Raw genomic sequence first — 13,112 nt, forward strand, 5'->3', positions numbered from 1 at the left:
ATTTTATGCTGACAGTCGCGCCAATAGAGGAATTAGCGCGGTTATTGAGGAATAAACTGCGCCAGAGCGCCAAAAAGCCCGATTGGCGCGGGATTTTACCTGGAAAGTCGCGCCAATTTCAATACTCTAAGCGATTTTTCATTAGCGCGGATTTTTCGCTCGGGGTTGCGCCAGAGGATCTGTGATAGTGTGAACTTCGTTTGGCGGTCTGCAAACGGTGCAGATCGGCGGAGTTGTAGATCCGTCCGGGAGAGACAGATCGGGAAAGCGCCAGAGGAGATCTGCGGGAAACCTCGACTTCGTTTGGCGATCTGTAGGGAGAGCAGGATCGGCGAAGTGGCAGATCAATCCGGGAGAGGTGGATCGGATCAATAGTGATCAGATCATTGTTTCGGCTGTGTTGGAAACGCCGAATTTGCTCATTGGAGCGGGAGTGCCAGACACTGCAGATCGGTGGCAGAGGTGACAGATCGATCTGACAGGTATTGTTTTTTGTTGTTGTTAAGTAGATTCACAATGAGTAATACGATGGAATCTTACCTTAACGAGTCTGGTAAACTCAATGGGTCTAACTTCACGAATTGGAAGTTTAAGATCTAGACCCTGCTCGAAGGTGCGAACGCTTGGACTATAGTGACAGGCGATGAGCAGAAGCCGACTGCGAGCACGCAGAAGGAAGACTGGGAAAAATGAGAAAACAAGGCCAAAGTCCTGTTGAAGATGTCTGTGAAAGACAATGTCATTGCACACATCAGAGACTGTAAAACGTCCGCAGAGATTTGGACGAAAATCAAGAATCTGTATGAAACCCAGAATACAAACAGAGTTTTGGCTCTGAAAAGCAAGCTATTTTCAATGAGGATGGACGAAAGGGAGTCTGCTACTGCATTTGTCGCGCGAATTAAGGATGTTAAAGACGGATTGGTGGCCATTGGAGTGGCGGTGGCTGATGAAGATCTTGTTGCAATTACAATGAATGGGATGCGTGATGATTTCCAAACCTTCATCACTGGAGTCTCGGCAAGGGAGAAAACACCCACGTTTGATGATCTCACTGCGATCTTGCAGCAAGAGGAAGAGCGACGGCAGAATCTGAATCTGAACCCCCAAAGTGACGATCTCGCACTGGTGGCAAAACGACGACTATCTAAAGGGAAGCAGTCACAGCAGCAATCAGTCCAGAAAGGAGGAACAACACATAAAAATCACTGTCATAAAGGTATGCTTGCAAATTATTCTGAAAAGAAATGTTTTTATTGTGGAAAGAAGGGTCATATACAGAGAGATTGTTATCATAAGAGGCAGGCTGATGAGGCAAGGAGGAGACAGGTAAATCCAAAACACAGAGGATATTTTGTTGAAGAAGAAGACTTCAGTCATGAATTTTGACTGTTCACAGTCGACTGTGCCCTTTCTGCATCAAATGAAGATGACATTTGGTATGTCGATTCTGGAGCATCCTCTCACATGACAGGTAATAAAGAATTTTTCGACAGTCTTGAAGAAATTATAAATGGATCAAAAATATATCTAGGGGATGATAATGGATATCAGATTAAAGGTCATGGGGTGATTTCAGTTAAGTTACCAAATGGAAAAATTAGTCACCTTTCAAATGTTTTATATGTACCTGGAATAAAGAAAAACCTGATATCTGTATCCATGATGGCTGACCAAGATATGAATGTCGAATTCTTCAAGACTCACTGTGTGATAAAGGATTGCGGGAATGAAATTGTTGCAACAGGCATGCGAGTTGGAAGCCTATATAGATTGGATGCAAAAAGTATATCAAAGCAAGCCATGGTTGCAGGAGAGTCGACAGCTGAACAACTCTGACATCAGAGGTTTGGTCATCTGAATCTGCAGGATCTCATGTTGTTACAGAAGAAAGGTATGGTCGAAGGTCTCCCCATCTTTTGCAACATTCAGTTAAACTGTGAAGGTTGTGCCTTAGGAAAGATGCACAGAGAACAGTTCCCTGTGCATGATAAGAGGAGGCAAACAGAAATCTTAGGGCTAGTGCACACTAATGTATGTGGTCCCATGCAGACAAGGTCGCTAGGGGGAGCATATTATTTTTTGTTGTTTACTGATGACTGCACTAGGTATTCATGGGTTTATTTTTTAAACAAGAAAAGTCAGACTTTCCAATGTTTTATAGATTTCAAAACCCTGGTGGAAAGACAGTTTGGAAAAAGTATTAAAATTCTTCGATCTCATCAAGGAGGAGAATACAAATCAAAGGAATTCATGAAATACTGCAAATCTCACGGGATTCAACAGTATACAGTGCCGCACACACCACAGCAAAACGGTGTTGCAGAGCATAAAAACAGAACCCTGGTAGAGTGCGCAAGGAGCATGCTACAAAGTAAGGGTCTATCTAATTCTTTTTGGGTAGAAGCGATAAATACTGTTGTATATTTGAAAAATAGAAGTCCTACTAGGTTTCTTGGCTTCAAAACTCCTTTTGAAGCCTTGTATGGATTTAAACCAGCAGTAAATCACTTAAGAGTCTTTGGGTCAAAGGCATTTGCACATGTACCCAAAGCTGATAGAAAGAAACTATACCCTAAGGCAGTCAAATGCATCTTTGTTGGTTATGGCACAGAGTTTAAAGCATACAAATTGTTCAATCCTGAGTCTCGTAAGACATTTGCAAGTAGAGATGTAGTCTTTCATGAACAGGTACAGGAAAGGAAAGCTGATGTTGGAGATGATTGGCACATTCCATTGCTGTTGGAGGAAAGCAGCGAGGATGAAAGGGAGCAGGAACAAGAGCAGAAAGAAGAGAATGAAGAAGAACAGCAAGAAGGTGAAAGAGCAGGCCCAGTTATTGCAGAAGAAAACAAATTTGAGGTAAGTCCCCTACCAAGAAGGTCAGGTAGGAAGACTCAATTACCATTGAAGTTGAGAAACTATGCTTTGATGTCAAAAGTTTTGAACATTGTAGAACCCTCTAATTACAAAGAAGCTAGTCAATTTGAGGAATGGAGAGCTGCAATGAATGAGGAGATGGAATCAATTCTTAGAAATAATACTTGGGATTTAGTTGAGCTGCCTAAGAATAAAACACCCATAGGATGCAAGTGGCTGTTTAAACCAAAAATGAATGCAGACGGAAGAATAGATAAGTTAAAAGCTAGGCTGGTTGCAAAAGGATATTCACAGCAGAAGGTATAGATTTTGATGATACTTTTGCACCTGTAGCAAAGCTAAATACAATCAGAATGCTTATTGCTTTAGCTACTAAATGTAATTGGGAATTACACCAGCTTGATGTTAAATCTGCATTTTTAAATGGTGATTTAAAAGAAGAAATTTACTTAGTACAGCCAGAAGGATATGTAAAGCAGGGGCAGGAACATCTTGTTTGCAGATTGAAAAAGGCTTTATATGGTTTAAAGCAAGCACCCAGGTCTTGGTACGAAAAGGTTGATTCTTTCTTTATAGAGTATGGTTTCCATAGAAGCTTAAATGACCCAAATTTGTATACCAAGTACAATGATCAGAGGCAGATTATTTTGATTTCTCTATATGTGGATGATATGATTTTAACAGGAAATGCAGAGGATTTAATTAGAGGAATCAAAAGGCTCATGGCACAAGTTTTTGAGATGAAAAATCTCGGAAACCTTAACTATTGTCTGGGATTAGAAGTATTCAGAGATACTGGGCAAACTTTCCTTACTCAAGGGAAGTATGCGAGAAATCTGTTGGAAAAGTTTGGGATGGATCGGTGTAGATCAGCAGCGACACCTTTGCAGCAAAATTTGAAATTGAGCAGTGACGATGGCACTAAGGAGGTAGATGCCACAATGTACAGACAGCTGGTTGGCAGCCTTATATATCTTACAACAACCAGACCCGACTTGGCATACTCAGTTAGTGTATTAAGCCAATTCATGTCAAAACCGCGTGAAAGTCACTGGACAACAGCAAAAAGCGTGTTGAGGTATCTTTGTGGTACTGTTCATTTTGGTATTTTATACACTGATGTATCTGATGTTACTCTAGCAGGTTTTTCAGACTCGGACTGGGCAGGCAACTTGGATGATCGGAGGTCCATCACAGGTTATGCATTTAACATAGGTTCCGGGGTAATTGCATGGAGCAGCAAGAAACAAAGTACTGTAGCTTTGTCGTCATGTGAAGCTGAATATCAAGCATTGTGTGCAGCAACATGTGAAGCAATCTGGTTGAGGAGACTTCTTAACGATGCAGGAAAAGAACAGAAGCAACCCACTTCTATCAAAAGCGACAACCAAAGCACTATCAAATTAGCATACAATCCAGTGTTTCATAAAACCACCAAACACATAGACACCCAGTTTCACTTTGTTAGAGAAAAAATACAGTCAAAAGAAATTGCTGTTGAATATTGTAAAACTTGTGACAATGTGGCTAATATTTTTACAAAGCCTCTTGCACGAGTGAAATTTGAATTGTTTAGAAAGATGCTAGGAGTCCAGGAGAACCCTTTCTCCATTAAGGGGGGGAGTTGAGAATAATAAATATTATTTTGTTATTAATGGAGAAAATAGTTATGTTGTTGTAACTTTCTCCCTAGTTTAGGATTAGTTCCTATAATTATAGGGTTTGGGTGCAACTTCCTATTTCCTAGTATTGTATTTATTGATGTAATCTTTGATTGATTGATGAATAGAGTGGACGAGAGTGATCTCTCAAGTTTTGGTGAGTGTAGTCTCCAGGTGCAGGCCACACCTGAGAGCTACATCTCTTTCTTTTCAATTCTGTTCACATTTTATCTAGAAAATCCGTGTGGAATGCAATCACGATGCAGGCATCCATTTATTCTTAGTTGTGCAATGTAAGCTATTTGGAATTAATGAATTAATCAATGACCTTGATAATTTGGAAATGCATTCGTGTGCTTACATAAGCTATTTGAGAATACGATTGAACTCTATTATGTGTTACATGTTATTGAAATGGGTTGTGATGGAAATTTCTGTTAATTTCAAACACAAAAGAAATTTGCATAGAGAACAACACTCTGGTTTTCTACAGGATCTTAATCATATAAAATAATAATAAAAACTGTTACAGAATTTGTCTTCCTCGACTCAGAAGGATTTACAACAGGAACTTCAGTTCCAGAATCTGATTCCACTATTTCAGAAAATTATGTCTTCAGCACTGTTGTGCGTTGCAGAGAAGAAAGAACTCTTCTTGCTAATACTCTCTACACATCTCTCTACTCTTGCATTTTTTTTATATAATGAACAACACAAAATATCTTTACAATACGTGTTGCTTTTCCCCACTTCCGTGAAATAAAAAATAATAAAATTTAAAATTTCACCTACATTTACCAACCCTAGTAAATATCATTAATTACACGCCTCAAAATATCTTGTTGGAATTTAATGCATGGCTTATCACACCATCGCATCGCAAGAAGAGAAAGAATGTGCCACCGCCTCTATAACCTTTAAATCATGCGATCTGCGATCGCATCGAAAATATCGCATCGCAGATAATACAAGCATGCAGCGAAGGGTGACCAGGGAAAGTGCGATATGCGATCAGATCGCATCGCAGGGAAAGTCCAATCGTTGTTTTCTGAATAAGCTGGGTCGCTGCTCAACTGTCAGCTCCCGGCAGTTTTAAATTATCATTCCAACACTCCCCCTTAATTTTAACTGCTGGGTTTATTCTGCATACCCAGGCATTTCCTGAAATGATCAAAGCTTTTCTTTGCCAATGGTTTTGTCAAGATGTCAGCTAGCTGATCCTCTGTTCTGCAGTGCTGCAAAATAATCTCACCATTGTTAACCAATTCACGTATGAAGTGAAATTTGGTGTCTATGTACTTTGTCCTTTTATGAAAAACATAATTTTTAGACAATGCTATTGCCGAGCTATTGTCGCAGTAAATGGTTGTGCCATTTTCCTGTTCATGACACAAATCTCTGAGAACTCTTCTCAGCCACACTGCTTGGCATGCTGCTGCTGTTGTTGCCACATACTCTGCCTCTGTTGTTGACAAAGCCACAACTGGTTGCTTCTTGGAAGCCCATGAGATGGCTTCCGATCCCATATGAAACACATATCCTGATGTGCTTTTCTTATCATCAACACTTCCAGCCCAATCACTGTCAGTGTAACCTGTCAATATGAAACTTTCAGAAGAGGAGTATAAAATACCAAACCCCTTCGTTCCATTTACATACCTTAGAATCCTCTTGGCTGCCTGACAATGAGTCTCTTTCGGTCTTTCCATAAATCTGGAAATTAAACTCACAGCGTGCATAATGTCCGGCCTAGTTGCAGTCAAGTACATAAGGCTCCCAACTATGCTCTTGTATAGTTTTGGATCGAAATCCTTGCTGCTGTCTTCTTTGGTCAATTTTAACCCCACTACTGTTGGAGTCACAGCTGCTTTGTTGTTCTGCATGTTAAATCTCTTTAACACTGCTTCTACATATTTAGCTTGAGAAATGAAAATGCCATTTTTGCTTTGGTCTACTTCAATTCCAAGAAAATATCTTAAGAAGCCCAAGTCAGTCATTTCAAATTCACTTTTCATGACTGCTTTAAAATCAGCAATGAGAGACGCATCATTGCTAGTAAAAATCAAATCATCTACATATAAAACAACAATAATGATCTTACCGTCATTATCCTTTATGTAGAGTGTGGGTTCACCATCACATTTATCAAGCCCATTTTCAATCAGATAAGCATCTATTCTGCTGTACCATGCTCTTGGAGTTGCTTTAGCCCATAAAGAGCCTTTTTCAGTTTACAAACTTTATGCTCTTGGCCTTCAACTTCATAGCCTGGAGGTTGTTCAACATAAACCTCTTCTCTTAATACTCCATTCAGGAATGCAGATTTAACATCCATATGATAAATCTTCCATTTGTGTTGTGCTACAATAGACAACACTGTTCAGACTGTTTCCAGCCTTGCTACTGGTGCAAAGGTTTCATCATAGTCTTTACCTTGTTGCTGCTTGTAGCCTTTCACAACAAGTCTTGCTTTGTGCCTGTCAATCTTGCCTTCAACATTGCTTTTGGTTTTGTAGGCCCACTTAACTCCAATGGCATCTTTGCCTACAGGGAGGTCCACTAACTCCCATGTTTTACTATTTTCAATTGCACCAATTTCTTCATTCATTGCTTCAATCCATTTATCTTCATTTACATCATCTTCAAAATGGACTGGGTCATCAACATGACAATATAAAGCGAATAATGAATTCAGACCGGTATTGTTACTTACCTCTCCTTGTTCATAAATCTCATTCAGTTTTCTGAATCTTGGTCTTCTTGGTGTGCTAGGAGTTCCATCCGAACTTGAGGGTATTTCTGATCCCTGTGGTGTGCTTGGAGAAGCACTTCCTTGACTTCTTAAAGTTGTTCGAATTCCAGATTGTTGTGTGGTTTGCTGTACTTGCTGTGGTGGGGGAGGACCCACCAAGTAAGGATTATTTGCTGCTGTTCCTTCCTCTTCTTCTTCATGAGACACAATTGTCTTCACATTCATTGTCTTCTCTAAGCTTCCATCCCAAGCTTCATCTTCAATGAACTGCACATCTCTGCTTACTATCAATTTCTTGGTGGATGGATTATAGAGTTTGTATGCTTTTGACTCATCACAATAGCCAATAAAGACACACTTCTCCCCCTTATTATCAAGCTTCTTTCTTAGCTGATCCGGTACATGTGCATATGCCACACAACCGAATACTCTCATGTGAGTGACAGTTTGCTTTTGACCACTCCATGCTTCTTCTGGTACTTTGTTCATGACAGCTTTAGTTGGGCATCTATTCAAGATGTAAACTGCGCAAGTGACAGCTTCTGCCCAATACTCATGCGGCAAGTGTTTTGCCTTCAGCATACTTCTGACCATGTCAAGAATGGTCCTATTCTTTCTTTCAGCAACTCCGTTCTGCTGAGGTGTATATCTTGTGGTGAACTGCTTTTGTATGCCATTCTCTCTGCAAAAACGCAGAAAGTCTTGGGAGATGTACTCTCCTCCTCTATCTGTTCTGAGCACTTTGATATAATGCCCACACTGATTCTCAACAAGAGTTTTGAAGTGGCGGAATTTCTCAAACACTTCACTCTTCTATTTCAGCATATACACCCATGTCTTTCTGGTGTAATCATCAATGAAAGTTAAGACATATTTATTTCCAGCAAATGATGGTGTTTGCATCGGTCCACACACATCGGAGTGTACAATTTCCAATGGTGCTTTTGCTCTTATACTCTTTCCTGCTGGAAAGCTTTCTTTGTGTTGCTTTCCCAAGATGCAGCCTTCACAAAGGCTATCTGGTTTTTCGATCAATGGTAATCCCTTTACCATTCCCTTTCTGTGCAACAGATTCAGGCCTCCGAAATTGAGATGTCCAAATCTCAAATGCCACAACCAATTCACATCTTTCATTGTTCCTGAAATACTTCTTTTGTTACAGCTGCAATAGTTCCTGCCTTCCTTCAAATCTGCCCTAAGTTTGAGAGGAAACATTCTATTGTTGGTCATCTGCACCTGTGCAATGATCTTCTTACTTGGAGGTATGTCTCTGATTGTACACAAATCATCTTTGAAGAACACGTTGTAACCTTTGTTTATGAGCTGTCCAATGCTCAAAAGATTACATTTCAGACCAGGTACATAGTATACATCTGGCACAATCATTTGTTCTCCATTTTATGCTCGGATACTGACTCTGCCCTTACCGTTGACGGATATCATATCATCAATCCCTGTTGTTACCTCAGATTTCACATTTTCATCCAAATTGGCAAACATTTCAATATTACCAGTCATGTGATTACTACAACCTGAGTCTAAGAACCAAAAATCTTCTTGTTTGTCTTGTGCTATGTTACATGTTAACAACACGTTCTTCGGGTTCTTATCTTCTTCATTTGCAAAATTAGCATTCTGCCTATTATTCATGTCACTTTGTTTTTTCTACATTCATTGGCATAGTGCCCATATTTCTTACAATAATGACATTGGACTTGGGATTTGTCATACCTTTGTCCATGAGCTTGCTGTTTGCTTGAACCTTCATCTTGGTTCTGATTGCAGCTCCTTCCGCTTGTGCTTGCAGGATAATTGCTGCCTCCGTTTTGGCTTCTTCCACGACCTCTGTTATTTGCTCTTCCTCGACATCTTCTTTGGCCAAAAGACATCTGAGTCTTGAATGCTTGCTCAAAAGAGGAATCTGTTCCTCTGCTCAGTTAGTGTTCATGAGACAAAAGAGATGCACTCAGCTCATCTACCGTGAACTGTGAGAGATCTTTTGTTTCTTCTATTGCTACCACAATAGATTCAAACCTTGAGGGTAAAATTCTCAAGATTTTCTCTACAATCCTTCTTTCTTAAAGAATCTCACCATGAGATCCTATCTGGGTTATCAAGCCAATAACCTGAGTGAAGAATGAATCTATTGTATCAGATTCCTTCATGCTGAGATTTTCAAAGTCTCTCCTCAACATCTGCAACTTTGCAGTCTTCACCTTCTCCATGCCTTGATAGGCAGTTTTGAGAATATCCCAGGCCTCCTTGGACTGTGTTGCTGCTGCAATCCGTGGAAAAACACTTTCATGTACTGATTGGAAGAGGAAAAAGAGGGCTTTGGCATCCTTCTTCTTGTCACTCTTCAACTGGTCTCTTTCTGCTGCTGTCAAAGCAGCCAACACTGTTGCATCTACCGGTTCAGCATAGCCAGTTTCAACCAGCTCCCATATTCCTTGAGAAGCAAACAATGCTTTCATTGTTATGGACCAATAACTGTAATTTTTCCCATTAAACTGTGGCAGTTGGGGATTCGTCAAACCAGTTCCAGCATCTGCCATCTTAACTTGTGAAAAATAAAGAAGAGATACTGACTGAAAAAAAAGCAAGAACTTTCTCTGCTAGGAAAAATCTGCTCAATAAGCTTCTTACAGCTCCTACAGTGAAAAAACAAACTCTTGTTTTTTTTTTGACTCACTGAGTGCCTAGACTAGCTCTGATACCATGATGGAAATTTCTGTTAATTTCAAACACAAAAGAAATTTGCACAGAGAACAACGCTCTGGTTTTCTACAGGATCTTAATCATATAAAATAATAATAAAAACTGTTACAGAATTTGTCTTCCTCGACTCAGAGGGATTTACAACAGGAACTTCAGTTCCAGAATCTGATTCCACTATCTCAGAAAATTATGTCTTCAGCACTGCTGTGCATTGCAGAGAAGAAAGAACTCTTCTTGCTAATACTCTCTACACATCTCTCTACTCTTGCATTTTTTTTTTATATAATGAACAACACAAAATATCTTTACAATACGTGTTGCTTTTCCCCACTTCCGTGAAATAAAAAATAATAAAATTTAAAATTTCACCTACATTTACCAACCCTAGTAAATATCATTAATTACACGCCTCAAAATATCTTGCTGGAATTTAATGCATGGCTTATCACACCATCGCATCGCAAGAAGAGAAAGAATGTGCCACCGCCTCTATAACCTTTAAATCATGCGATCTGCGATCTGCGATCGCATCGCAAATATCGCATCGCAGATAATACAAGCATGCAGCGAAGGGTGACCAGGGAAAGTGCGATATGCGATCAGATCGCATCGCAGGGAAAGTCCAATCGCTGTTTTCTAAATAAGCTGGGTCGTTGCTCAGCTGTCAGCTCCCGGCAGTTTTAAAATTATCATTCCAACAGGTTGCATAGCACAAAGAACCCTTTGAACTGTCCATGTGTCAAAGTAGTTTGTGAATTAGGGAATATGCTCGTCATAGTATCTAAATATATTTCAATGTAAGTTCATCACGGATTTTGCATATAGAAAATTAAATAATTGGTTTTAGTGTATGTGAAAGAGAAAAATATGAAAACAATTGAGATTTGATCTTTTCATGTCATGTTAAAGATAAATGGTTTAGCAAGGTATATTAATTTTCAAGTTTAAAAGATTATTCAGTTTATTTATATGGGTAAATTTTATTAACACCAGAACAAATAAAGATAAGATTTACCTAGTAGATTACAAAAAGTTATCATCCCATTTCTTATAGGGGAGACTGGACTATAGCAGAAAATATACACTCCTTAGAAAGAAGAGATGCATCTAAGAGCTAAATGATATCCAAGTAACTAAACGAATATTGAGGCTCTTGTCTTCTTGGCCTTCAACAAAAGTAGTTGTAAATCTAATCACAAAACAAAATCATATCATCATCAAGTTGAGGGGTGCAAAATCAAAGGCTTATACTAGGATAGGAACACTTGGATATGCTAGAGGTTTTCTTGTTTTTGGAGGAATGTCAAGGTGCTTCTCCTTCCTCTCCATCTATTTCTTAAGATTCCTCAAGTGCTTGTGTAGGTGATTCCTCCTTTTGGAGGAATGTCAAGGTGTTGCTCCTTCCTCTCCATCTATTTCTTAAGATCCCTCAAGTGCTTGTGCAGGTGATCAAGTCATTGAAGGATATCCATACAAGATTCTTGGTAATCCAACAAAGTTCATCCCAACAACAGTCGTCTGCATTCCTCATATAGCTAGTATAAGGGATCCATTTTGCACACTCAATTATAACTTTAGTGTCTAAAAGGGAGGTTTTGTGGGAAGAGGCTTCCCCCTATAATTTGTTAGGTTCTTCCTGTACATGGTTAAGCGTAAGCTCTTCATAGCTAGGTCCTCAATTCGATGGTGCAAATGAGTGTTTCCTTGATGAGCCTGCTTATGGCAATAAGTGCCCCCCCGTGTGACTAGCTGGTTGGCAAAGCATGGAAAGCCAAATCAAAATGTTGTTCCACACTGGCCAAGAGGTTCCCAAAAAAAGCACAATTTCCCCGATATAATACCCCCAATAGTCGGGAAGTGAATGACACAATGATCTATGAGAATGAAAACTTTGCCAACCATGCACAAAAATAGGGAAGAAGCTAATTTACGTAACCACTACCAAACTTGTCTACACTGAACACCAACCTAACAAGAATTCCACCATGCATAAAAAGAAGACAGAATAATCCCAGTCAGAGAAAATAAATATGTCAATGCTTGTTCCTAAAAGAGTGTGATTAAATTAATAACAAAGTTATACAGTTTCATCCACTAGGATTTGACCGATGACCTAGACCTTGGCCAACTAATAGAATAGTATAGACCAAGACAATAGAGACTTCGTGAAAACTCAATTACATGACCATAAAGCATAAAATTACCCAAACCCTCTAGCCAAACATCGATTCAAATCCAAGATAGAGAAAAACCTCCCCAACCACCAAAGTTCCACCTAGCGGCTAGCTTTTAAGTGGTGAGCATCCTGACAAAGAAAAAACCAGAAAACACAATAATACCAAATGAAAGATTAGAATAGTCCCAAAGACACTATTTTAGCTAGGAAAACTATAATCACAATCGGAGAAAATAACACAAAATAGCATGAAGATATCACGTGACACGAGAGGGGGAAAACACCATATTTTAAGCTTCAATGAAGACAAAAATAAAAATCACCTCATCTATTGCACCACATTCGAGCCAAAATATTTTCATATTACCTAGATGAGATGTGGAGTCCCATAAAGAACATGTTAGTGAATTTTCTTTCTTATCTATAGATTCCTCCAAGCTTGAAGAAAATTTCCATTCTTTTGTTGGTAAGCAAGTTGCTCAACAAAAAATGCTTTAGAGTGGCCATTTATCCCATGGTTGTTCTTTCCCCAATTCCATGCATCCCCTTTAGCTCCTCCTACACTGTAATAATAAACTAAATATTATTTTTCCCTACCCACTCTTGATAGCATTTTGAATGGCCCAAGATTTATCACTACCAAAACCATCATGACCACCTCCCATTCCACATGCACTAGGCTATCTAATAGATCACCATGTTGTCTCTTCATCAATAATTCTCCCAACATATTAATGATTCGTATGCCCTCATTTACAATTTCCATGGGTGTTTCGCCATATCCCCCAACTCATTTTCTAGGTGGGGCAGTGGCAACCCCCCACTCCCCCCCCACCAAACCCCTCTTCTCTTGATTGTCACCCGGTTTTGGGTTGGGATTTCTTTTTGATCCAACCACCAACATGGCATTTTCAAGGATGAGTCA

This window comes from Pinus tabuliformis, chromosome 4_2, assembly GCF_031772625.1.
Source record: "Pinus tabuliformis cultivar Carrire ecotype Pingquan chromosome 4_2, CPIR1, whole genome shotgun sequence".
In the NCBI taxonomy this organism is placed as follows: domain Eukaryota; kingdom Viridiplantae; phylum Streptophyta; class Pinopsida; order Pinales; family Pinaceae; genus Pinus; species Pinus tabuliformis.